Source organism: Canis lupus, chromosome 14, assembly GCF_048164855.1.
Source record: "Canis lupus baileyi chromosome 14, mCanLup2.hap1, whole genome shotgun sequence".
Lineage (NCBI taxonomy): Eukaryota > Metazoa > Chordata > Mammalia > Carnivora > Canidae > Canis > Canis lupus.
Window position 1 is genome coordinate 30966603 of NC_132851.1, and position 24110 is coordinate 30990712.

The 24110-nt window shown below is 46.3% G+C and overlaps 3 long non-coding RNA genes across 3 annotated transcripts; 1 reads left to right on the forward strand and 2 right to left on the reverse strand.

Annotated features, from left to right (window-relative positions):
* Positions 1-67: 67 nt before the first annotated feature.
* LOC140603858 (uncharacterized) lies at positions 68-19215 on the reverse strand. Its single transcript, XR_012006843.1, has 6 exons — positions 18883-19215; positions 2880-2954; positions 2462-2661; positions 1721-1859; positions 934-1122; positions 68-232 (listed from the first exon to the last, which is right to left on the reverse strand). It is a non-coding gene; the product is annotated as an uncharacterized lncRNA (long non-coding RNA).
* On the reverse strand, positions 5081-6535 carry LOC140603856 (uncharacterized). The gene is made up of 2 exons (XR_012006841.1): positions 5934-6535; positions 5081-5653 (listed from the first exon to the last, which is right to left on the reverse strand). It is a non-coding gene; the product is annotated as an uncharacterized lncRNA (long non-coding RNA).
* On the forward strand, positions 6246-10338 carry LOC140603857 (uncharacterized). The gene is made up of 3 exons (XR_012006842.1): positions 6246-6689; positions 7253-7424; positions 9995-10338. It is a non-coding gene; the product is annotated as an uncharacterized lncRNA (long non-coding RNA).
* Positions 19216-24110: the final 4895 nt, after the last annotated feature.

The window sequence follows — 24110 nt, forward strand, 5'->3', positions numbered from 1 at the left end:
CTGTGTGCTTCTACCCACCGGGCGCATACCAGGTCCCTGCACTTATAAAGCTTACATTCTGGAAAGGTGGAAGCCGGTAAAAGAAAACAAATAGTGTAACTGCCAATTTGGGTCGATGCTTTGAGGAGACAAAACAGCGGCCGTGCTAGAAGTGGGAAACTTCTTTGCAGTGGCTGGTCCTGGAGGGCCTCATTGTGGAGGTGACATTTTGGGGTGAAACCTAAGTGAGAAGCTGGGGCAAGAAGGTGAATGTCAGGAATAGCGTCTCCAGGTAGCAGAACAAGTTCAGAGGTGAAATGTGGCTTGAGGGCACTGAGTGGGGATTATGGGGTGGGGTGGGGGGACAGCAGAGGAAGGGAAAGCCACAGCTAAGCAGGGACTAGATGGTGTTAAATCAGTGGCAGAGGACAGTGAGGAGGTTCCCCTGCTCTTTGAACCTAACTCTTGGCGCTCCCTCCCGCATGGACACCACCATTATAGAAACCCTTCATTCCTGCTGCCCCCTGGTACCTGGTGCGTCCCCACTCTTTCCAGGCTTGTCTTGGGCAGAGGGGAGGGGCTGTGAGCTAGGCCAAGTCAAGGATCCCTCCCTAGTGTGTAAGAGTCACCAGAAGGCCTGCAAGGGAATGCCAGCTCTGCATTGCCTGAAGGAGTTATCCAAGAAAGAAGGGGCAGGGGAGGAGAGGAGAGAGGGAAGTGTGAGTGTGGGAATGGGGAGGAAGAGGGAGGATGTGCAGCAAAGAATGCCAGAGGGGAGTACCTCGGAAACCTCAACCAATAAGGGTAGTTTGTGAGAAAGGCATTAAAGTGTAAAGAGGCGGAAATCAGTAAACAGGGTTGTGCGGGCACAAAAGTAAACCGTTGAATGCAACAGAAAGTTTGCTCAGAAAATGACTCTAATATGAGGCCTTAATATAAAATAAGAGCCCCAACCTGACTAAGAAAGATGATCCATGGGTCACAGTGGGCTGCAGGATGGACTTCGTGAAGATCGTATGAACTGGCTTATGGAGATGCGGCTGCACACACAGCACAGTAGGACCTCCCACAAATGTTTATGAAGAGAGGGATGCTCAGCCATGAGTTAGTTGGAGGCTGAGAAGAAACCAGTCGGTGCAAACTCTGGAAAGGAGAAAAAAATGCAGAGGAAAGGAGTAGCCTAGTGAGAGAAGCTCTGAATGGAAGCTGCACACCCCTGTGCGCTTCTGGACATCTGTTCACTCTCCACCCCCAGCACAGCAGCGCGTGCATGAGCTTTCCATCCCAGTCTGATCCCAGCGGCCTAGGGCACGGTTACATCCTTCACGGTTGAGCCCCTTTCCTAAAGTTGTCCTCAACCCTTCTGCTTTATTTGTTACCTTGATCACTGCCTAAAATGATCCTATCTGCATGTTGTTTACTTGTTTACTACTGTCTCACCAAGCAGGAGCAGGGACTCTGGTTCTAACCCTGAAGCCTAGAAGGATCCTGCTGTCGTCTAGTAGTCTCTCCATACCTACTCATGAATGAACGATGAATGAGTGAATGCAGAGCAGAAAGCCCCAGAACAATGCCTGGCTCACAATGAAGCTTTTGCTGTATGTTTGTGTTATGAGATTTTTGGTTTTTGTCTTTTACCATTGTGAGAGTCTTTATTCTTGGAAAGTCTCCGTGCTCATTGCAACTCAAGTAACATGGTGACAAAAAACATTTTGACAGAATTTGAGATAAAAAGACTCACCAGATAAGCATCAAAGGAGACTAGTCAAGGGCCCCGTAGAAAGAAGACATCATTACTGTGCAATTAATCAAAAGTTCAGCTTTTCAGAATCACAGTTTGGATCCTCTGACATGTAAGGAGACTTCTATTGTGATGAGAGCTGCAGATTGTCAAATATTAACGTTTGAAGATCTAGCGCAGGGGCTACGTTCGCGCCTCCTGTAAATCGTGAGGCAAAGTCGATATCGAATTCATAACACTGATCCAGTTAAATCCAGTGATAGGAAAACTGCCATGTAGTTTGGAAATTGATTTGCTTAATGGTTTTATAATCCAAGGCAGAGTGTGGTTCAGATAGGAGCTTTGGTAACGTCATGAAAAATGGGCTGCCCTCTCGGTGCCGTTTGGGGGACTACATAATCTCAACACTCCATAGCACAGATTCCAGCTAGCGGAAATCAAGTGTCCTGTATTTATTTCACTGAGAGGAATCTTCTTGGAGGCTGACAGTCCCTGAGGACCTCAGGTTCCAACCGGGCATTGGTACCATGACAGAGTTCAGTGACACGGTACCCGTAAGAGCCAGATTGGGGACCACGGTGCAAACACCAGGGCATTCCACTGCTCGTTTCCATCCCAGCCCTGCACAATTTCAGTGTGTGACCTTGAAATCCAGATCCATTCCTAGTCTTCAGATTTGCCACCTGACACCCCTGCCCTACGCCTCTGACACGTTTCCCCTTTTACTGGTCTTTATCTTACCCATACATTAGGGCCTGTGAACTCCCTTTCTCCTGCAGGTGGGGAGCCTTCCTGGGAATGAGTAAGGAGAGAGAGGCCAAAAGACCTCCTCCGAGCCTCAGTTCCTTCCTCTGCACATCCTGCTTCCCAGGGGTGTAAGCCTCCTGGGACAAGATGAACAGAAGTGTACTTGCGGGGAGATGATGCTCCAGTGACTATTTCTGTAATCAAACGGCCAGGAGAGAATCTCAGGTTCATGGGTACAAGTTAACCGGGGCCCTGCCCACCCTCTCACCTCGTTCCCCAAAACACATTAAACAACTGTCTTGGACCATATTTAAATTTGCTTTTATTATTTATTGCACAAGAATTGCCTATAGTCATAGAGAAATTATGAAAGACCCAACAGCAAAAAAGGGCAGCAATTATAATTTGTCACCTGGTTACCCAGAAGTACCCTCTGTGGATAGTCTGGTGGCGATAGTCTGGTCTGCTCCTGCAGTATATGCTTGACCTGCAAACAGAGAAGACCAACGCCGCTGAGAGCCTCCAGTATGGCACCTTCCCCAGTGGTTCAGCCAGCCACCTGGTGGCAGGTTGATGACATTGGACCTTGCAGTCCTGGCAGGAGGGGGGGATGTGTCTGTGGTAAAACAGACACATCTCCTGCCCGTCATGCTTCTGTCAACATCACCATCCGTGGACTTAAGAATACCTCACTACCATAGGATTCCATAAAACTGCTTCTGATCAAAATAGCATATCCCCCAAATGCATGCTGTGCACCTGGTTATAAAATCTGCCTCTGGGAGGAGCCAGTGGGACAAGTCTTTGCACCTAAGGAGACAGATAACCCTTTGCCTCTTTGTAGGAAACCAGGCAAACCCCAATTTGGGGGTCTTGTGACAATTCCAGCCAAAAGCACACATATTTGGAAAGGAAGGATCCCCTCTATGTGTTCTTTATTCTTGAAAACTACAGTGAATTCTCAGGGATGCTGCCCCCTTTCCTCCCTCCATGCTTTTGCTTTGTTTTCCTTTTCCTGGACTTCATATCACTCTGCCTTAGGTCACACAGACTCTTGGTCCCTTGCAGGTGAGAAACCTTCCCAGGAATGAACAAGGAGAGACAGGAAAAAGAGGCCCTTGCACATATCACTCGAAGGATGAGGGCAGCTTATCCTGATTCATTTCCACCCTGATTCATTTTTTTTTATTTATTTATTTTAGAGAAAGAGAGAGAACACAAGTGGTGGTGGGGAGGGGCAGAGGAGAATGGAGAAGCAGACCCCCCACACACACTGCTGAGCAGAGAGCCCCATGGGAGACTGGATCCCAGGACCCTGACCTGAGCCAAAGGCAGACACCTACCTGAATGAGCCGCCCAGGTGCCCCTGATTCAAATTCCCACCCTGGCTGTGTGACTTGAGCTTGGTGACCTTGGGCAAGTTGCTAGACTCCTACCTAGAGCATTCCCTTATGGATGAGACGGGGTAATGTTTCTCAACCTCCCTACCTCAGACTCGGTCTGAGCACCATTTGGGATCCATTTTGAGGGTGAGCTTTGCAGCCTGTGCTACACTGTGCACATTTCCTACATTACTCGAAGGAGTCGGGACCCGTGACTGTGGAAGGCAGCTCAAGTCAGGCGTGATGGGGACTGAGTGAGCTCAGAGCCGAACAGCGCTCACCTTCACTCCAGATGCCAACAGTTAAAGGACTTCCCTTACACTGTTCTCGGTTGGAAAAAGTGTTTCTTTTCCCTGCCTCGCCTTTGCAATTAAGTCAACCTTTCCATTTATTTTGGATGTTTCTTGAATATCATTTTTTTTGCCTTTTTCTTTTAAATAATTATGCAGGTTATCCCCAGCTTTTCAAAAGTTTATGTTATGCCACTTTGCTTTTACAAAAGACCTACATGAGTACCTGCTTAAAAGAAATCTGAAGAGAAGAGAATTTTGCTTTTACAAAAAGAAAAAGAAAGACAGAAAGTGACATTAGCATTCAACATTTGCTTAGCCCTGAGCCAAGCTAGATGCAGCACGCACTCCGAGAGCGGGAAGAGAGGCGACCCCCAGCGCCTTCCCCGGGAACTACACTCAGCATCCCAGTCTCAAACCGCCAGAGCTTTGAACTGTGTCTGTGAACATCTGTGCTTGATCTCCATTTATTTTGTGCATCCGTTAGCAAAATGCATCCTAAGGTATCAGAAAAGCCCAAGAGAGGTTTTTCTCAGGGTCTAGGAACACTAAAAAAAATTTCTATATACATTAATTGCTTTTTTGCTCTACGCCATTTCGATTTAGCAAGGTTTGGTAGGAATGATCTACTTTTAGAGAGCGGGGGACACCTGTATTACAGGGTAAAATATTCAGTTCGTGCATTAGTGAATTCATTCATTCATCTTTCCGGCGAGCATTTATACTGACTGCCTGTTTCATGAATTGCTCTGTCTGTGGGAAACGGCGGGGGGTGGGGTAGAGATTGAGTAATTAATTCCATATAGTAGTTGAAAAGATGGGATAAACAATGCAAATCAATTTGCTCATCTCTGTAGCATCATTGCATTTCAAGGACCTGACTCATGGTAGATGTTCATTCATCATCATTACTTGCATTTACTGAGTGTTTACTATGTGCCTGGCGCTGAGCTAAGTGCTTTATTTGGATGATCTCATTTAATCCTAGCAACAAAGTTATGAACTAGGCATTATGGTTATTGTTTTCTATATTAACCATGATGAAATGACACTTAGAGAGCTTAAGGATCCTGTTCAAGGTCACATGGCTGAGGAATAACGGCCCCAGGATTCAAGCCCAGGTTACTTGGAGTCTGCTTTTAGCCACTGAGATGTTATTTTCTGAGAATGCTGTGCCAGGTGGAAGGCTCAGCGAGGGCTGGGAGTCGAAACAAAGCATGGGGTTTCCAGGGCAAGATGTCTGGAGGCAAGCATCAATGGAGGAGGGCTATGTGGGCCAGGCTCGCCTACACGCCAGGCTTATGAACTTGGGGACCAAGAGGTGCTTTCCAGTGATGTGTCCCAGGTGGTTTCAGGAAGGGCTTTCTGATGACTCTGTAGAGCAGGAGAAACAAATTCAGTGAGAACAGCCGCAAGACGTTGAGGTCCGGGGGGGAAAGTGGTGGCAGATCCTGGAGACGAGGGAGAAGGACTGCCAGAGGTATTTCAGAAAGAGAGTCCCCAAGAATTGGTATCTGAAAAAGAGGCAGGGCTGGGTCACAGGTCACTTGGCATTTTAGAGGTGGAAACAAATTCACCCAAGTCCCAGCTTCCCTGTGTTCTGACTGTGGGTTCCCCAAGCTGAGCATCCATCCTGTGGCTCGAGTAATTGGCTCCCTGGGCAGGCTGTTCCTTTCTCTCTACCAAATTAAGCTCCTTCTCTCCGGGTCCTGATTGTTAAAACACCCTGTTTGCCCATGCCATTTACATATTCCAATTACCCACTGCCATTTCCCTGCTAATGAGCCCATGTACCTGCTTTCAAGAGCGTCTGGCCCGGAGCCTGCTTGCGCAGGAGGGCTGGATGCTGTGGGCAAAGACACCATGCACAGTGTCTTCAGACAAGGAGTGCCAGGGCTATTTTCTCACCTCCTCCCAGTCCTGATGGACTAGACCTTTGTGCATCATTACCCGCCCCCACAGACTCCGCGATGCTCCGTTTACCTTAGTGACAAGAAGAAAAGCTCCATGCCAACTGGAGAAGTGCTCAGTGTTCTTACTGCAATCATCAAAGGCCCATTGTACCGTTAGCCAATCACACGCACAGAGCCTATTAGTCCAAGGTCTTCCTAATTTCCATCACTGAATTCTTTGCAGAGGGGAAGCTGATGCCTGGGTGCTAAGTAACTGGGCAGAGGATTATGGGTAGCTGCACAATGATGCTGAATTGGGAAAGCCTATTTTGAGATAGCCTGCTTTGGGCAAGAATCCTGTCTCTGAAAACTGTTCAGTGTTTGACCCAGGGCAGTTTAAATAAGCAATCCCAGGCTCACCCGTAAAGTAGGAATAATAATTACCTTGAAGGGATATTTCAGGAGTAAAGGAGTTAATGTCGGGAGACCTTTGGCACTTAGAGACACTTAGTACATGATAGCCGATATGCTGTTAATGCTAACATGTTAATAATAATAATAATTAATATGATAGCCAAATTAGAAGAGAAGTTTGGGGCGTCAAGTCCAGTCTTGTTCCACCTGCCATTTTATATCCCAGCCCAACCCACATAATACGGTAAGACATGGAACGAAAATAATGCTATCCTGACATGGTGATACCTTCTGATATCTGCTATTCCATATTTTATAAAATACTGATTTCAACCTGTATTAGTTTGCTAGCTAGCACTGCCGTAACAAAACCTCACAGGCGGGGTGGCTTTAACAGCAGAAACTCCTTTTCTCATGATTCTAGAGGTTGGAAAGTCCAAGACCAAGTTGTCGGCAGGGCTGGTTTCTTCTGAGGCCACTCTCCTTGGCTCCTCACTGTGCCTTCACATGTTTGTTTGTTTGTTTTTCTGTGGGTGCACACCTTGGCATCTATGTGTCCAAATCTCCTCTTCAGGGACACCAGTATAATTAGATTAGGGCTGCCCTAATGGCTGCCTTTTAACTTAACCACCTGTTTAAAGGCCCTGTCTCCAAATATAGTCACATCTTGCGGGACTGGAGGTTAGAGAGTCAACATGTGAATTTTGGGTGGAGACACAATTTGGTCCATAACATGAACCCACTGCAATGATTTCCCATTCCATTAAGGGATCATGAACCTAACCTGTGAAATGTTTTTCAATCTAGAGCTACGTTCTTTGGTCTCTACTTGAATATCTCTGGCCAATTGTCTTCCAAGGGATCCCATCGTTGTGCCACCACTATACCAACCACTTGCCGACTTCATGCTCTGTGGCAGTCCCCATGCTGAGCACCGTTCCTTCTCTGCCTCATTCAGTTGTCGCAACCACCCAACAAAGTAAGCTGTACACAAATGTACCTTAAAGAACATATGTGGATTGGGGTGCTTGGATGTTGCAGTTGATTAAGCATCCGACTGTTGGTTTCAGCTCAGGTGGTGATCTCAGGGTCATGAGATCAAACCCTGCATTAGTCCCTGGGCTCAGCACAGGGTCTGCTTGAGATTCTCCTTCTCCCTCTGCCCCTCTCTCTCATATAAATAAATAATCTTTTTAATTTTTTTAGATTTTATTTATTTATTTATGAGAGACACAGAGAGGGAGGCAGAGACATAGGCAGAGGGAGAAGCAGGTGGGGAGCCCAGTGTGGGACCCCAAGATCACACCTTGAGCCAAAGGCAGACGCTCAACCACTGAGCCATCCAGGTGTCCCTAAATAAATAAATCTCTTAAAAAAATGCATGTGGATTGCCCAGATGTGGATGTACGGATGTGTGTGGAGTGTATGTAAATCAAAGAACAGTAACTGAGCAAAGACTCAAACCTAGATTTTTCTCTCAAGCCCAGAGGGTAGTGTCCCCATTATTGGAAAGTGCTTCTCCATGACAAGATGAAATTTTCCTCAGGGAATATGAAAATATCGAAAGATGCTACCACTCTGGTGTTTCGTAAGAGGGCAGTGACAGCCCAGGGTTACGTGTTGCAGGATCTAGGTTTGATCCCTGCATTAACACACTGTGGCCAAGTGACCTTGGGGAAGTCGTGTCAGTTCTCTTAGACTCAGTTTCTCCTTTAGGAAAATGGAGATGTTACTAACATTTTCCTCACGTGGTTGTGGTGAGGTTCAAAGCTAACTCTAAAGACCCAAAGGACTTAATGTCACATTACAGGTAGATTTGAGGGCTGCATTATTTTTTTTAAAAGATTTTATTTATTTATTTTAGAAGGGGAGAGAGGAGTAGAGGGAGAGGGAAAGAGAATCCCAAGCAGACTTCACTCTGAGCATGGAGCCTGACGTGGGGCCCCATCTCAAGACCCTAAGATCATGACCTGAGCCGAAGTCAAGAGTCAGATACTCAACCAACTGAGGGGGCACACACAATCATTCCCGTTTGTCCCATTGTTAGTTAATCTCTTTGGACCTGATTTCCCATTTTGACTATCTCTGTATTATGTATTAAATCTCATAGTCATAATAATAACTTCCTCAGAAGGTTACAGAAAGATGAGCTCATTTAACACATGTACGACATTACGTTATGCAGAATTTCATTGTTTTGACTTGTCTGTTGATGCTACAAATTGATGAAGAGAAAACACAAATACATCAGCCTTCTTCCTCAAAGGAAGAGCAGCCTAGTGTGTTGACTTAAGGCTCCCATTTAAATGGGTGTTAATTTGTAAGTTTTCTCGAACCACCTCACACAGGCTTCGTAGGTGAAAGTTGCAGCCAGGGTTTGCGAACCCTTGTGTTCATGGCGACCAAGCAGGTGACCCAAAGGCAGGAGCTTCTGGAAAGTGTCGTGCATGGCACCTGCCACCAGAGGGGGCAATTCATAAACGGTAGCAGGTAGGACTGCAACCTTGGAGAGGAGGAAGAGGAGGCAAGATGGAATTAAGAGGAAGAGGAGACCTTGGGCCCCAACTTCTCAGGAAACAGTGCCCTCCCAATCTGTTCCCAATCTCCTAGGCTTCATCAAGTCCACGCTTGGACACAGCCCTGCTCCAGGAGGAGGTTCCAGGTTCCATGAATCTGTAATAACCCCCCTGGTGTCAGACTCTCTCTTTGGGTGATACCCCAAATGGTTGTCCTTCTTCATCTTTGGTTGTTGACCATAAAGTGTTTTTCTTCTGTTAATTATTTGTGTCAAGCATAAGAATAAACAACATATTAAAATAATTCATTAAGGATTATATGTCATTTGTTGGTTGCATGTGCCATATGAGAACTGTTACCTTCTTTTAACTTAAAATATTTCTCAAAATTCTTTGAGCAAAACTATCTCTCCTGGCCATGAGTATTCTATTGTAATACCCCCACCCCAGGCATGGTTCTACAAACCTAATGGGTTGCACATGCCCTATTTAAGAAACGTGTTCCTCAACTGACTTTCAGTGGTCAACACCCATTGGACAGCAGGTGAGCCTAAAATATCTCCATGAGAGCCCCATCACCACTGGAAGATTATCACGAAACCAAACATCAGAGCTCATTTCCAAAATTAATCTTCTGTTGGCCAACTCTATTTTCTTTCACTTCTGGAAAAAGGGGGGGCAGGTGCTCACAACTAATCTCTACTTTTTTTTTTTTAGAGTTTGTTTGTTTTTTTATTTATTCATGAGATATATATATATATATATATATATATATATATATATATATATATATAGAGAGAGAGAGAGAGAGAGAGAGAGAGAGGCAGAGACATAGGCAGAGGGAAAAGCAGGCTCCATGCAGGGAGCCTGATGTGGGATTTGATTCTGGGACTGCAGGATCATGCCCTGAGCCAAAAGCAGATGCCCAACCGCTGAGCCACCCAGGCATCCCTAATCTCTATATTTCAAACACTCTTACTCCTGTGTGTCTGTATAGTGCCTCTCTGTCTACACTTTTTTTTTTTTTTTGCAGATCTTAGCACAACTTGATATGGACTGAAAATTGGGAGAATGATCACTGCTCAGCAAATATTCATCCCCCACATCCATGGGAACAGTACACTTCCCGCTAATGTTGGGCTTGTTCCTATAACTTGCTTTGGCTAAAGGAATATGGGCAGAAGTGAAAATGTACCATTTCCCAAGTGAGGCCTTAAGAGATATCACATGTTTGTGCTTGCTTCTCCCCCATTCTGAGAAGAACATGCTCCAGGAAGCTGCTGCCCCCCTCCAGCCTGGGCCCCAGAATGAGGCAGGTGGAGCAGAGCCATTCCACAGTCTTCTGGCCTGTGATGGATGAATAAACGCTTATGATTGAAAGCTATTGACATTTCTGTGGTTTTCTATATCAGGAAAATTAGAAATCAGCAAAAGAGATTATTTGGAGTCCTTTTAGTAGAGTGCTGAAAGCCCTCTGGGGATTTTCTGACCTATAGACATCCGCACCTTTGGCTGATGTCCTATGGAAGATGTTATTTTACCACTCTGCAGGGACAAAAGTTGACTTGTAGGAAACAAATAGCAATGCAGATGAATTTTGTGCTGTAGATATGATGGATTTGTAGCCATGGAAAAGATAACCCCAGACCTTACATTTTATGGACTTTTTAATGGTAATCTGTTTGCATCTTAGAAAATTCATTTCACCATTCCTGATTGTCCGTACATGCCTCTGTTCTTCAAGATCTCCTTTGAACTAATCTCAATATCTTACTGATTTTTTCATTACTTAATGAATTGTATGAAAATCTGTGGCATGGATTCATTTTATACATTTTGTATGTGTATGAGAGTTCTGTTTGTAACTTTACAATGAACCTCAGCTGTTGTTACGGAGCATTAGCTGACTGATACACTGGAGTTCTAGTACAGCTTTGGTCATCAGTTCACAGAGCAACTTGAAGAAGCTGCACAGCCTGCCTGAGCTTCAGTGTCTTTATCTGTAAAGTAAGGGTTTGGGACAGTTTGTTTCTCTATTCAATCCTAAATTGGTTCTCCTAAGGTCTCGAAGGGAGCCGGAAGGGAGGGAGGGTGTCATAAATCCATTTTACAGATGGAGATGCTGAGAGTCACAGAAGTTTAACTATTTCCTCAAGATTACAGGATACCTCTGCCTTCCATGTTAGTTCACCATCTGCCGGACCACACCAAAGGGACCACCAGCTGTATGGATAAAAGCTTTCATGAGCTAATATTTAAATCCCGACTTAGAGAAAAGAGCAGTGTGTGGAGGCTCACAGACCAGACTTGAATCTTGGGTCCACTAATTAGTAGCTGCTTAACTTTGGGAGAATTGCTAAGTAGCACTGAGTCTCGGTTTCCTGACACATGAAAATGGGGATAAAAATGTGTGCTTTACAATGTGGCTATAAAATGACAGAAGAGGGCAGCCCTGATGGCCCAGCGGTTTGGCACAGCCTTCAGCCCAGGATCCTGGAGACCCTGGATCAAGTCCCGCGTCAGGCTCCCTGCATGAAGCCTGCTTCTCCCTCTGCCTGTGTCTCTGCCTCTCTCTCTCTCTCTCTCTGTCATGAATAAATAAATAAAATCTTTTTAAAAAATAAAATAAAACAACAGAAGAAATGTCTAATGCCCACCCTACTGCCTGGCACATAGAAGCAGCTCTCCACATCCACCCTGCCTCCCATCCCTTTCAGCAGAGCCCAAAGAACACCTGCCCTAGAGTCAAACCAGCACAAAGTCCAACTCCCGGCCCTGCCACTTCCTTGCTGTGACCTTGGGCAGGTTGTTCAACCACCCTGTGTCTTTGTTCTGCCCTATGGAAAGTGGAGACGCCAGCACTACTCCTTAGTGCTGTTCTGAAGTTTACAGAACTGAGCACAGAGGGCTACAATACAGGTGCTAGAACCATGGTTATTGTCATTGATAGATGATAAAAACACACAGACAGAGCCAAGGTCAAGGACAGCACCAACAAAGACCTTCATAGGGGATTTTGAACAGAACCTGCCTAAAAAGCAAGACTGACATCAACAGGGATTCAGACTGAGGACCATAGAATTGGGGAGTCCTGTTATCAGCTGAAAGGAGCAGAAATACAGGGTGAAAGAGCTCCTGCTTAATCAAGAAATTATGGAAACCTTAATTCCAAAAAATGTTAATGGAAAGTATTATGTATTTATATGCAATACTGAAAGATTTATGCCAGTCTTAATGGATGGAGATGTCCTTCAAATTTTCCATCTGCCTTGGAATAGGTCTAATGTGATAACAAACAGGAAATCGGCTGGGCTAAAGGACACGCAGTTCTGTTTTGAACCATAAAATATATGAGGCTGCTGACATTGCATATTAATTAGCTGATTCTTTCCTTTCCAAATTAAGAGCTCAGTTTTGTATTACTTGCACGGACATAAAACTTGGCCCTGTGGTTTTGGATACAAGGAGATCTCATTCACTAAATATTTTTGGAGCATCTAAGAGTTTCTAGGATCTTCCAGGCTTGGCAAGGAATAAAGTAAGACATAACCTAAATCATGGGACATCTCTATCTAGGAAGATGATGGAGAAGGATTAGACAAGAGAAAAAGTAATTGCAGTCACTTGTGCCAGAAATATCTAGGCTTTTCCAAGGCATCCAGTGTGATTTTTATCTTGCAATCCCTGGGAATCCTGTGAGCCTCACATTTCCATCTTTGCTTTGGCCAGTAGAAGGTGAGAGCTGATTCCTCTGTGTATATGTTTAAAGACTCACGCATTCATTTCATAAACAGTTTATTGAGCAACTACTATAAGCCATTTCTCTGCTAGGCACCAGAAAAAGTTATAAGCAAAAGGGGCAAAAATTCTTCACTCAGAAAGCTTACCTACAGGTAAGGGAGACCAATGGGAAACAAGATAAACAGGTAAATATGAGCATAGGCTCTCACTTCATGTTCTAGTTAGCTATTGCTATGTAGCCAATCATCCCAAACCCACTGGTTGAAAGCAATGGCCCTTTTATCACTCTCAAGGATTCTGTGGGTCAGGAACTCTGGCAGGGCACAGTGGGGATGGCCTGTTTCTGCTCCATGATGCTCAGGCCTCAGAAGAGGAGACTCAGATGAGTGGGCCGGACCACCTGGGGCGAGAGGATCCACTTCTGAGACAGCTTCTTCACTGGGTGTGGGTGGAAGCTAGGGGATGGGGGCTGCTGGCCAGAGCCCTTGCACGTGGCCACCCTCTCTGATATGGTCATCTCAGGAAGCTTGGACTTCTCACAGGGCAGCGAGCATTCCAGCAGATGAGACAGAAGCCGCATGGCCTTTTGTGACCTACCTCAGAAGCCACATGGTATCACTCACAATGTACTCCACTGGCTGGAGGAGTCAGAAGCCCCTCAGATTTGGACAGTGACTCAGTGAGAGAGCATGAAAGAACCTGTGACTGTTTTTCACACCACCCATTACCTTCAGGCCAATATACCATCATGGTGAAGGTTTCCAATGTAGGGTCTATCAGACCAGGAGCCAAACCCTGGCTCAGCTAAGTCTATTCATTTCCTTAGCACACATTATTGGATGCTCACGGTGCGTTGGTCCCTGTCATAGGCGGTGGGGGCTCCATATTGAACAAGGAAGGTGAAGTCCCTCTGCTCCCAGAGCTTGCGGTCTTATAGCAGAGTCGGGTGACTAGACATACCGTCATAACACCATTGAGAAGAGCTGGGGCAGAGCAGGTGCATTGCCAAGAGCCATACAGAAGAGGGATCGGCTGGGTGAACATTGGCAAACACATTAAAGCCTCCACCATTAATTTATTTGTACAATGAGCCGCGGAGACCCCACCTTCTGGGGCTGGACAAGGATTAGATGCGATGAATAACCCAAAGGAACTCCCAGTCATCCTTTCACATCATTGCATTTTAGGTCTATGTAGATCACAGCATCACTCTCTGGCCTCTCCCTGTTTTGTTTGTTTCCCTGCTTACCATCTGGACTTTAGAGTCTAGAATGTACAAGTAGCAGTTTAGCACTCTGGCTATGTAGGAAATGTGTACTCCCTGCCTCAAAAGCCCTTCACCTCCCTGCCTAGAAAGCCCTTCCCCCCACCTTTTATAAGAATTGCTGAAATGTTGCTTGATCACTCTGCTTACACTCACTTGTTTTCTATCTGCCCCACCCACTCCCTTATTCTGCTCTACCTTTCTTTTCCCCATAGTGCTGACCACCCCTAACATACTCTGTAAGGGCTGCCCTGAATCCCTCACTAGAATGTGACCTCCACAAGAGTGGGCCTCTTTGTTTCTCCCTGGCACATGCTTATCACTCTATTTTTTTGTGTGGAAGGGAATTAATGGCTGCATTGGGATTGGGACAGGGGGCAGAAGGATGGGCAGGGGTCTTTGTGAGCCAGGGTAAAGAGTTGTATTTTTTTGTTAAACCCTCTGTGATGAACAAGTATAGAATTTTATGATATGAACTGATTATTAACATTTGTCTATTGTTCTGGCTGCCAGATAGAGAATGGAATGTCCAAGACTGGGATTAGATGGAAGGCAGGAGTGAGGGGCAACCTCAAATGTTGGGAATGATGCTGGTGGCTTGGATACTGGTCATACTGGAGGTGATGCGGTATGGACGGATTTAGGGTTATACATGTGGCAGGCAGAGCTACAGGACATGCAATGGGCTAATTAAGGGTGAATAGAAGAAGGACATCGAAGACAACTAGGAGGTTTTTGATTTAAGTAATTGGATATAAGGCAGTGTCACTTACTGATGAGTAAGACTAGAAACAGAAAGAGTGTGTGTGTGTGTGTGTGTGTGTGTGGTATTGGGAATGGCAGAAAATCAAGATTATATGTTGGCTTCGTAAATTATGAAGGTATAACAGGCATCACCTAGATTATTCTCCATCTAGAATCTATCCTAATTATCCTAAGGAAATAATAAGAGATGCCCACCAAGATTGAAGAACGTTCTTTACCTAAAGCAGTATTTGTAAGTCAAAGGCTGGAGGCTATCATGACGTCCAGCATTATGAGGTTGGAGGACTAGGCGTCCTTCAAAGGGTTGCTTTTGAAGCCTTCAATGGGAGCAGAAAATTCTCATTTAAATAAATGAATGAATGGGTGAGCGTTTACTGCTGTGTTCATTCCCGATGTGATCAGCATTAGCAGGGAAATAGCCAAGAGATCCTCATGGTAAATCCTACAAATCGTGGAAATTCAGAATCGGAAGAAACCTTTGTGGGGCATCATTTCAGAAAACGTGCTCTAGAAAGATCAGTGAAGACTGGGGGGCGGGGGGCGGACAGAAAGATCCTTGTTGAGGCTGTGGAAGTTGATCCTATCAGTGGGAAAAGTCTTGACCTGAGAAGAAGCCATGCAGGTCCTGGCTTCTGCTTCTATTGTTGCTACTCAGGGCTGGGTGACCTTGGGGACATCATTGAACTTCTCTGAGCTTAGTCTCTCTCTTCACAGCTAAATAAGACTGGTGGCAATCCTTGGATTCCTTATGTCTCAGAGTTTCAATGCTTTAGGTGCCACAGACTTCCTATAGCATGGAGAGCTGGGCTGGAAGGAGACATGGGGCTCAACCTTTCCAGCCCACTCATGATTCAGCCAAGGTGCAGAAGGTAGGTTGACCTGGTCAAGGGCACACGACTCTTCCCTAAACATCAGCTTATAAACTTCAGCAGAAGAAGCAGATGCATACAGAGGGCATAGAAATGTGGTCACAAGAAGAAAAACTAATGGCAGGGACAAAAAAAATCAATTAGTCTCAGTGTTAAAATAGTCAACTGCAACTGTCATTTCAAACGAGATTATTTCTAGATTTATTTACAAGGTCCATTAGACTCCTGAAAGTTATGTTTGCACCAAACATGCAGGGTTTACTAAGAAAACTAGACTTCTGTGAAATTCGTGCTTCCTGCCTCCTGCTTGTCCCCGACTGCTGGTCCACCCTCCACATTGGGTCCCCAAAGCAATCGTCCAGAACTACAAATGGAATTGTGTCCACACACCCCTCCGCCTTCAACCCCCATGCTCAAAACTGCTCAGCAGGCCCCCACTTCCTGTGGGGTAAACACTGGGGTCCCCAGACCTGGCCCCGCCTCCCTCTTCCAGCTCCTTCTCTCGCCCATCTCTCCCAACTTCCTGCTCCCGCCCACCCAACCCTGTGCACGTGTCAGGTGGCAGCTCAACCTTCTGTCTTTGCTCGTGCTCTGGTCTTGTCCTTGAGCGCCTTTCCCCACCTGGCTCTCCAAGCAAACATCTACTCATCTTTCCAGACTCAGCAGAGCAGCGTCCTCTATGAAATCCTTCCTGACCTCTCTCACCCTGGTTCGGTTTTGCAGCCTTTTTCCTTTGTGACTGAGTGAAACTGTGCCCAAACAGGCCGCCATCCTCCCCAGCGGAGCAATTCACTGCATTTATCTCTTTACTTGTCTAGGCCCCAGACTAGACTAAAGGCTCCTCCAACACAGACGCTCTGTTATTTCATCTCCGTATCCCCGGTACCCATCAGGACATTTTCATTAACTCACGATACAAATTCGTTCCTTATAAGTTCCCTGGGCTTTCTTAGGCACTGAGGGGTAGAGCTGAGTGGCAGACACTGTGCTCCTTTCCAAGCTCTCCTTCCTTGGCGATAAGGCTTTAATTTTTCAAAAAAGATTTTATTTATTTATTCATGAGAGACACAGACAGAGAGAGAGAGAGAGAGAGAGAGAGGCAGAGACACAGGCAGAGAGAAAAGCAAGCTCCATGCCGGGAGCCTGATGTGGGACTCGATCCCGGGTCTCCAGGATCAGGCCCTGGGCTGACGGTGGCGCTAAACTGCTGAGCCACCCGGGCTGCCCTAAATTTTTTTTTTAAGATTTTATTTATTCATGAGAGACAGAGAGTGAGAGAGAGAGAGAGGCAGAGGCACCGGCAGAGGGAGAAGCAGGCTCCATGCAGGGAGCCCGATGTGGGACTCGATCCCAGGACTCCAGGATCACGCCCTGGGCCGAAGGCAGATGCTCAACCGCTGAGCCACCCAGGCGTCCCCTCGGTGATAGGGTTTTAATCTCTGCATGGACACCCAACTAAGGAGCACTTTTGTCGGCCTCCCTTGCTGTTATGTGGTCATGTGAACAAGTTCTAGCTAACGGGATGTGAACGGAAGCAATGTGCTCATCTTCTGGGTCATGGTCTGAAAGGGAAAGGGGGTCTTCCTTTTTCTTCCCTTTTTTGTTGGTTTGAATGGTGACATGATGGCAGGAGCCAGAGCAGCCGTGCAGGGTCATAAGATGGAAGCTGCACGCTGAGATGGCCGGACACGAATTAGTAGGTTGAGTTCCGTTCGCCGTTAGGCTCGCACACCATCCCTGAGCTGCCTCAACCTTACAAGAGAAAGAGAAATTACTATGTGGCTTGTTTACAGCAATGCACTTGAGGGCTTTCAGTCCATTTTGGCTGCTAATCACAAAATAACACGGACTGCGTAGCTGATGCATAGTAGAAATGTACTTCGCACTGTCAGGGAGGCTGGGAAGTCCAAGATCAAGGCATTGGCAGAGTTGGTGTCTGGTGGGGCCCACTTCTCAGTTCACAGACGGCCGTCTTCTCACTGTGTCTGCACTTGGAGGAAGGGGTGGGGAGCTCCCTGGGGTTTCCTTTAGGAGGGCCCTAATCCCATCATGAAAGCTCTGCCCTCATGACCTAGTCGCCTGCCAAAGGCCCCGCCTCCCAATGCCATCAGGTTAGGGATTAGGTTACACCATGTGAAGTTGGGGAGGACACCGACATTCGGTCTATCGCAGGGCTTCTTCGTTACAGCACCCTACCCTGTACCTTGCTCAGGTCTAAAGCAGACACGATCTCCTTACTGACTGAACTTGCTTAACACAAGACTCTGAGCACATGTGAGCAAGTAAGCTTAGCAAGTGAGCAAGTGAATGGCGGAGGGAAGAACAGTTTAAGGTCTAAGCAGAGAAAAAATAAAAAATAATAATAATCTGTCACAACAGGCAGGTAGCATTGTATGCCGCGAGCTTGTGCTTCAGACAGCGGGCTACGCATTCCCACTTCACTGCTTCTCCTTCTTTGTGCAAAGCCACCATGATCCTCTCATTCTTCCTCCACGCACGGTCCTTCCTTGGTTCCCTCCTCTCCTTTCCCCAAACCAGAACTGTAATTCGGGTGCTCATTACCTCTTACCTAAACCCTGGCACCAGCTGCTGAGCCGGCCTCTCCACCTCCAGTCCTTCCCCAGAGCTGTTGCCATGGCAATTTTCCCCTGGCACAGTGGTGATCAAAACCTTCCAGGGCTCCCCATGGCCTCCAGGTAAAAGGCCAGCATCCTTCAATTAGCTCCGTGCTTTGGTCTCACGCTCACCTACGCCGTTTCAGTGTCCCACGACACACTTGGCCACCTCCTTTCTGGATGCCTTTTTCCAAGCTGACCTCTTCCCCGGAATGCCTTCTTCATCCAGCCTCACTCCTCTCTCCGCCTGTTAGAATCCTACCCTTCTTTCACTATCCAGCAAATTCTTTTTCTTTATGAGGCTTTTTTTTTTTTTAATGTTTTAGGGTTAAAAGTTTTCTATCCTCTCCGTGGACGTTCCCGGCCTGTATATTCCCTAACATAGCAGTTGTCACCCTGGGATTAGGATTGGATGCAGCGTGCGAAGAGGGGAAAGATAAAAGAAGCACGGATTTAACAGCAACGATAATAATGTCTAACCATTAGCTGAGGGCTTGCTGCGGGCCGGCTTCTCCCCCTCCCCAGAGCATCTACATTAGAGCATCGGCGCTGGGGGTAGGTACCATCTTCTCCACTTTAGAGATGAAGAAGTCAAAGACACAGAGAAGTTAAGTCATCTGCCCTGGGTCACACTGTTGGGACTCTGAATCTTGGCCTGACCACTCACCAGAGGCATGAATGTAGGCAGGTCTCTCGGAGGCTCAGTGTCCTCACATTTCAACCCAACAGTTGTATGACGTGATGTATGGGAAGTGCTCAGATGTGCAGGAGGCTCTCAACTCACGTACTCCTCTTGTCTGCAGGGGTATGGCTCATACAGTCATATACCCATGGCTTCTCACATATGTCCCTGTACATGGCAGGTGCCTGCAAAATGTTTGCTTATGCCAAGCTTCTTTTTTGTGTTAGATGTCAGAGTCCCTGGTCTTGCTCTGTCCATTACCTCTCCAGACAAGGTATGGTAACGGAGAGGCTGAGGCAGGAAGTGCCAGCTGTCCACTGATACTCCCTTCTTTACTGTTACCTTAGTAACAACATCACCATTCTAATCTAACACAGGCATTTGCATGCCTCCCTTGTCGCTAGACCAGACCTCATAACCCAGTTCAGGCCAGTGTTGTAAAAGCAGCAATGATGCAAAATGCCTCTCCTCCTCCTCCTCCTCCTCCTCCTCCTCCTCCTCCTCCTCCTCCCTGCTTCCTGCCCTGGAAGTTGAGGAGGAGGTGCTGAGTCCTCAGGCACCGCAGATGGGGGTGGGGCAGGGGGCGGGGTGGGGGGGGAGGCTGAGTGATAAGATCAAAGGGGTCTGGGCCCTGACAGCTGGCATGAAGATTGACAAAAGGAAAAAACTAACTTGTGAGTTGCTAAGCCCCTGTACTGGGATCTCTGTTAGAGCCACCAAAACTGTATCCCAACCTGCATTGTCGCGTGAGCCCCGGAGAGCATGGCTGCATCGCTGGCTCTGGGAGGTCCACCAACCCTCAGGGCCCCAGGTCCCTCATCTGCGAGCGTCTGTGCCATCAGGTTGTCCCGAGGATGGATGCGATCACGTGCGCAGGTCGTTTAGCACCATGCTGGGCACACCCCGAGAACACAAAGCATTGTACTCATTATTGTTATTAGAGGTCAGCTAAAATTGCAGCTCTCCAGATACCTACCCCTGCTCTAGCTGGGGTGCTGCTCCTGCTCTGGAAATAGATGGTGCAATGATCTCATCCTCCGATGTTTATAGAATTGACTGCCCAAATGTGTTTCTCTCCCGTCCCTCCTCCTACTGATGTTGTCATCGCCCTCCCTCCCCTTGCCTCATGCTGAGCTCATCCCAAGCCCAGCAGGAGAGCAGAGGAAAGTCGCACCACGTTACTGAAACATGGTTGTGAAGGGCTGGTGGGTCCACAGGGCATATACTCTGCTCAGCAGGGGCCTGTGCTGTGCTGCAAACATGTTCCTAAGGAGCAGCCCCTGGAGCCTGGCACACGCCTGGCACTAAGCATCCACGTAATCCTCATTCTGCCCTCTGGGGCCCAGGCTCTGGATACAATCACACAGATGTTAAAACTAAGGATGAGGGGTGTGAAATGATTAGCTCAAGGTCACACATCTGGACAGTGAAAGACTAGGGTGGCAAGGAATGCCCAAAGAGATCTCTAACTTTAATTAGAGCTGCTTGCCACCCAAGGAGGAGAGAGTGCGAGTGCACAAAATTGATTTATCGTGGCTGGTGGGGGTGGGGGGGCGCATAATTCTCTTCTGAATAGTATTTCTGCCCTCTGTTACCAAAAGGCTCCACTGCCACTGGCATTTCCGATTTGTACCTCCTGGGTCATCCAGTTGCCACCCTACAAAAGTCTTTCTAAGCCACATGCTCTCCTGCTCCCCAGATTAGATTTTGCTCTCAGGTCGTATTTAGATTTAAGTAAAAGAGAATCCAGATTGTAGGAATGGATATTTTCTTAAATAAAGAAAAAGGGAGTTCTGTATGAATTGTACATCTGTGAGTAGGGCATCTGAGGGATGGTGCTGGGTCCTGTGGTTAGCAAGCCCTTGTCCTAGGGCCCAGGGAGGGTCACAGGCCCACAGCAGGTGAACACAGGAGAACACAGGGGCTCAGAGAGGTCGCACAGGCAAGGCGCTGTGCTGCTGGCCCTGGCTACTACCCTAAGAGCTTAATTACGATCTGTTTCATATATGGAAATTCTATCTAAAACTTCATCTCAGGGAGAAAGAGCCTCGGCTGGTAAAAATAACAAACAAAAAACATGTCCACAGCATTGGTATATTAGAAAAATCATTGATAAGGGATAGAACAATCCTTGTTTTTTTTTTTTAAGATTTTATTTTTATTTATTTGAGAGAGAGAGAGAGAGCACGAGGAGTGAGGAGAAGCAGACTTCTCACTGAGCAGGGAGCCCAAAGCGACTGGGAGCTCAATCCTAAGACCCTGAGATCACGACCTGAGCCGAAGGTAGACGCTTAGCCAATTGAGCCACCCAGGTGTCCCCAATCCTTTGTTCTAAGCCTTGATCCTCTGTCATGAGTTCTTGGGCAAATTTCCTTACCTCTCTTTCTTTACCTATCTTCAGAAACTCAATGTCCTCATTTGCAAAATGCAAAATCCGAGTCCCAATCTGGAGGATTGTTCTGAAAATTGAGATCACAAGTGGCTATCATCATTAGCCCACATTCAGAAATCTGGGAGCTGATGTGGGTTCTCACCCTCTCTCCTGGCAGGATGCACTCTGAGGGAACAACAGCAACCCGCAGATTACACAGCACAGATTCATTTAAGCCGGCATTTCTCAAAATGCTTACTCAGTAATAAAGGGCTTGTTAATAATGTAGATTTTTGAGCTTGACCCAGAACCACTAAATCAAAACTCCGGTAAATGGGCTGTGAACTCTGAAGCCACACTTTGATTGAGCAGCCCAGGTAGTTTTTATGCACACAAAAGTGAATAGGAATAATCCTATAATAATCCTATATTCCTAATCCTGGAATAGGTTTATCAAAACTGACAGAATCTGCATAACCCATGAATGGCTCAGGCTAAAAAGCTTGATGTCACCAAGTGTCAGCAAAGTGGACCAATAGCTTGGGGCTACCGCATGTACCTGAGGGAAGCTTACAGTGGTATAACTGTAGAAAACCATTTGGAAGTATCTACTGAAGCAAAATGTGCAGTTGTCCTATGAAGCAGCAATCTCTCTCTACATAAATACTCGAGAAGTGAATATATGTGTCCATAAAAAGACATATCAAAAAAACATTCATAGTAGCTTTACTCATAACTCCAAACTGTGAAGAATTCAAATACTCATCAACAAGCCAATGGATAAATGAATTAAGGTAATGTTCATGCTGTCAGGAAATATTTTCTAAGACTCGAAAAGCAGCCAGAGAGACCCCTGGGTGTCCTCCTTGCTGCAGGGGGTGAGGGGGGAGTTGTCTAAGGACCCTTTGGGGGTTTTCTGAGTATCTAGAGGATGTATCCTTTTATGGAAGATGTGACTTCACAACTCTAGAGGGATAGAAGTGAAGTTACAGAAAAATGATAACAAGCAAATGTTTCCTCTTCCCAGCAATTAAAATGATTCTTGTTCACAGCAATGCCAACAATTTTTATCTTGTAGACAATATACATCTCGGGAAGTCAAATTTTCATTGGAACCTATTTTCAGTGTTTTGCTGATTCCCTCATAAATTAATGAGTTGAATAAAATCTTTGATACATGGTAATTTTACATTTGTGTAAGAGTCAAGTCTTTAACTTTGGAAAATTATAATTTGGAGGTATACGCAATAATATAAAAGAACAAACTACTGATATACACCAAAACATGAGTGAATCTCACGGATCTCACATTGATGAAAAGAAGTTAAATACAAAAGAGCACCTACCCTACAATCCTATCAATCCAAGTAACAAAAACCAATGATAGGAGGCCAAAACCAATGTATGGTTTTAGAACTGAGAACAGTGGCTTTCTCGGGTGGGTGTAATGCCCGGGAGGAAAGCGCCCAAGGAAATTTTCCAGGTGGTGAAAATCTCTGATATCTTGATTTTGACAGTGGGCACACGAGGATGTACACCTATAAAAAAATCATCAAGATGTACATTAAAAATGTATGCTCAAGATGTGTTCCCTTTTCTGTATGAAAGTAAAACCTCAAATTTTTCTAAAATACCAAAACACTTTAAGGAAATTAAAAGATGATACTCAATCCTCTCAGCCATGATGTGGTGCTGGTCTACACTGCCTTGGGCTCCCTACAGGAGCTGGGTCCAGTGGGGGGTGGGGAGCCAGATGGCCCCCCGGGGCTGATGACTTCATCTCGGGGCTGCTGCTGGAAAACCTCTCCCTGACCCAAGCCTCCTCTGGAGCCATGGCCGGTGACACACTTTGTCACTCTAACAACTTCATTAAAGTGGCTGAGGGCAGAAATAACCCCACGTCCAGACAGCTGGGAGCAGATAGATGCTACTCATTTTAAGGCTCAGCAAAATGTATTTTAGGGAAGCCGGAAAGAGCTTTACAAGGAAAGTCTGTCAAAAATTATCGCAGGCATCCATCTCTGAAATGGCCCTATCAGCAACATCTTTTATACGAAACCAAATCAAAACAGAATCTTTGCCTAGAAAGAAAATTTCAACGACATCCTCAGACTCCTCATTTGGAGGACTCGGTCCTTGACTCCCCCTACAATGCCCGTATCAAGGGACTGGCTGGCCTTTATTACTGACAGCCCAGCCCCTGGCCTCTCAATATTTGCAACTAAAACTCACTGAGGACTTATTTACTTACTTGGCTTCATTTCATTTAATCTCTACAACATCCCAGTTGAAATAACTACTACCATGACCACCATCGCACAGATGAGGAGGCAGGACTAGTGGGACTCACTTGCCTGAACCACATAGCTGGTGAGAGGTAGAGCCAGGGTTCATGGCCAGCTCTGCCTATTCAGGCCAGAACACACAACTCCTCTTCTGGACTCCCCTCCCGTGGCAAGCCATGTCCACCCTCGGACAGTTGTGGCATTTAGAGAGATTGTCCTTATGATGAAGACAATCTACCTTTTAATGGTCTCATACCCTTAGTCTTCTCTTAGTTGTTACTAGCAAACATGAATTTTACCTGAAAGCCACCAACTTCCAGGATATGCCAAGGGACTGAGGATGTGGGACTTCCAAAGCTAAAACCTGGGTGGTCCCAGCAAACCAGGTGATCGGTTACCCTACTTTTCAGTGTGTCCCGGTGAGGTTACCGTTGTATTTTCTTTACAAAGCTTGTTCTATACAACTCCCATATCAGTCAAAACCCTTGTTGCAAGTGCAGAAAGTGCACTCAGCTTGCTCAAGAAAAAAGGGGGCTTTATGGGTTCACAGAGCTACA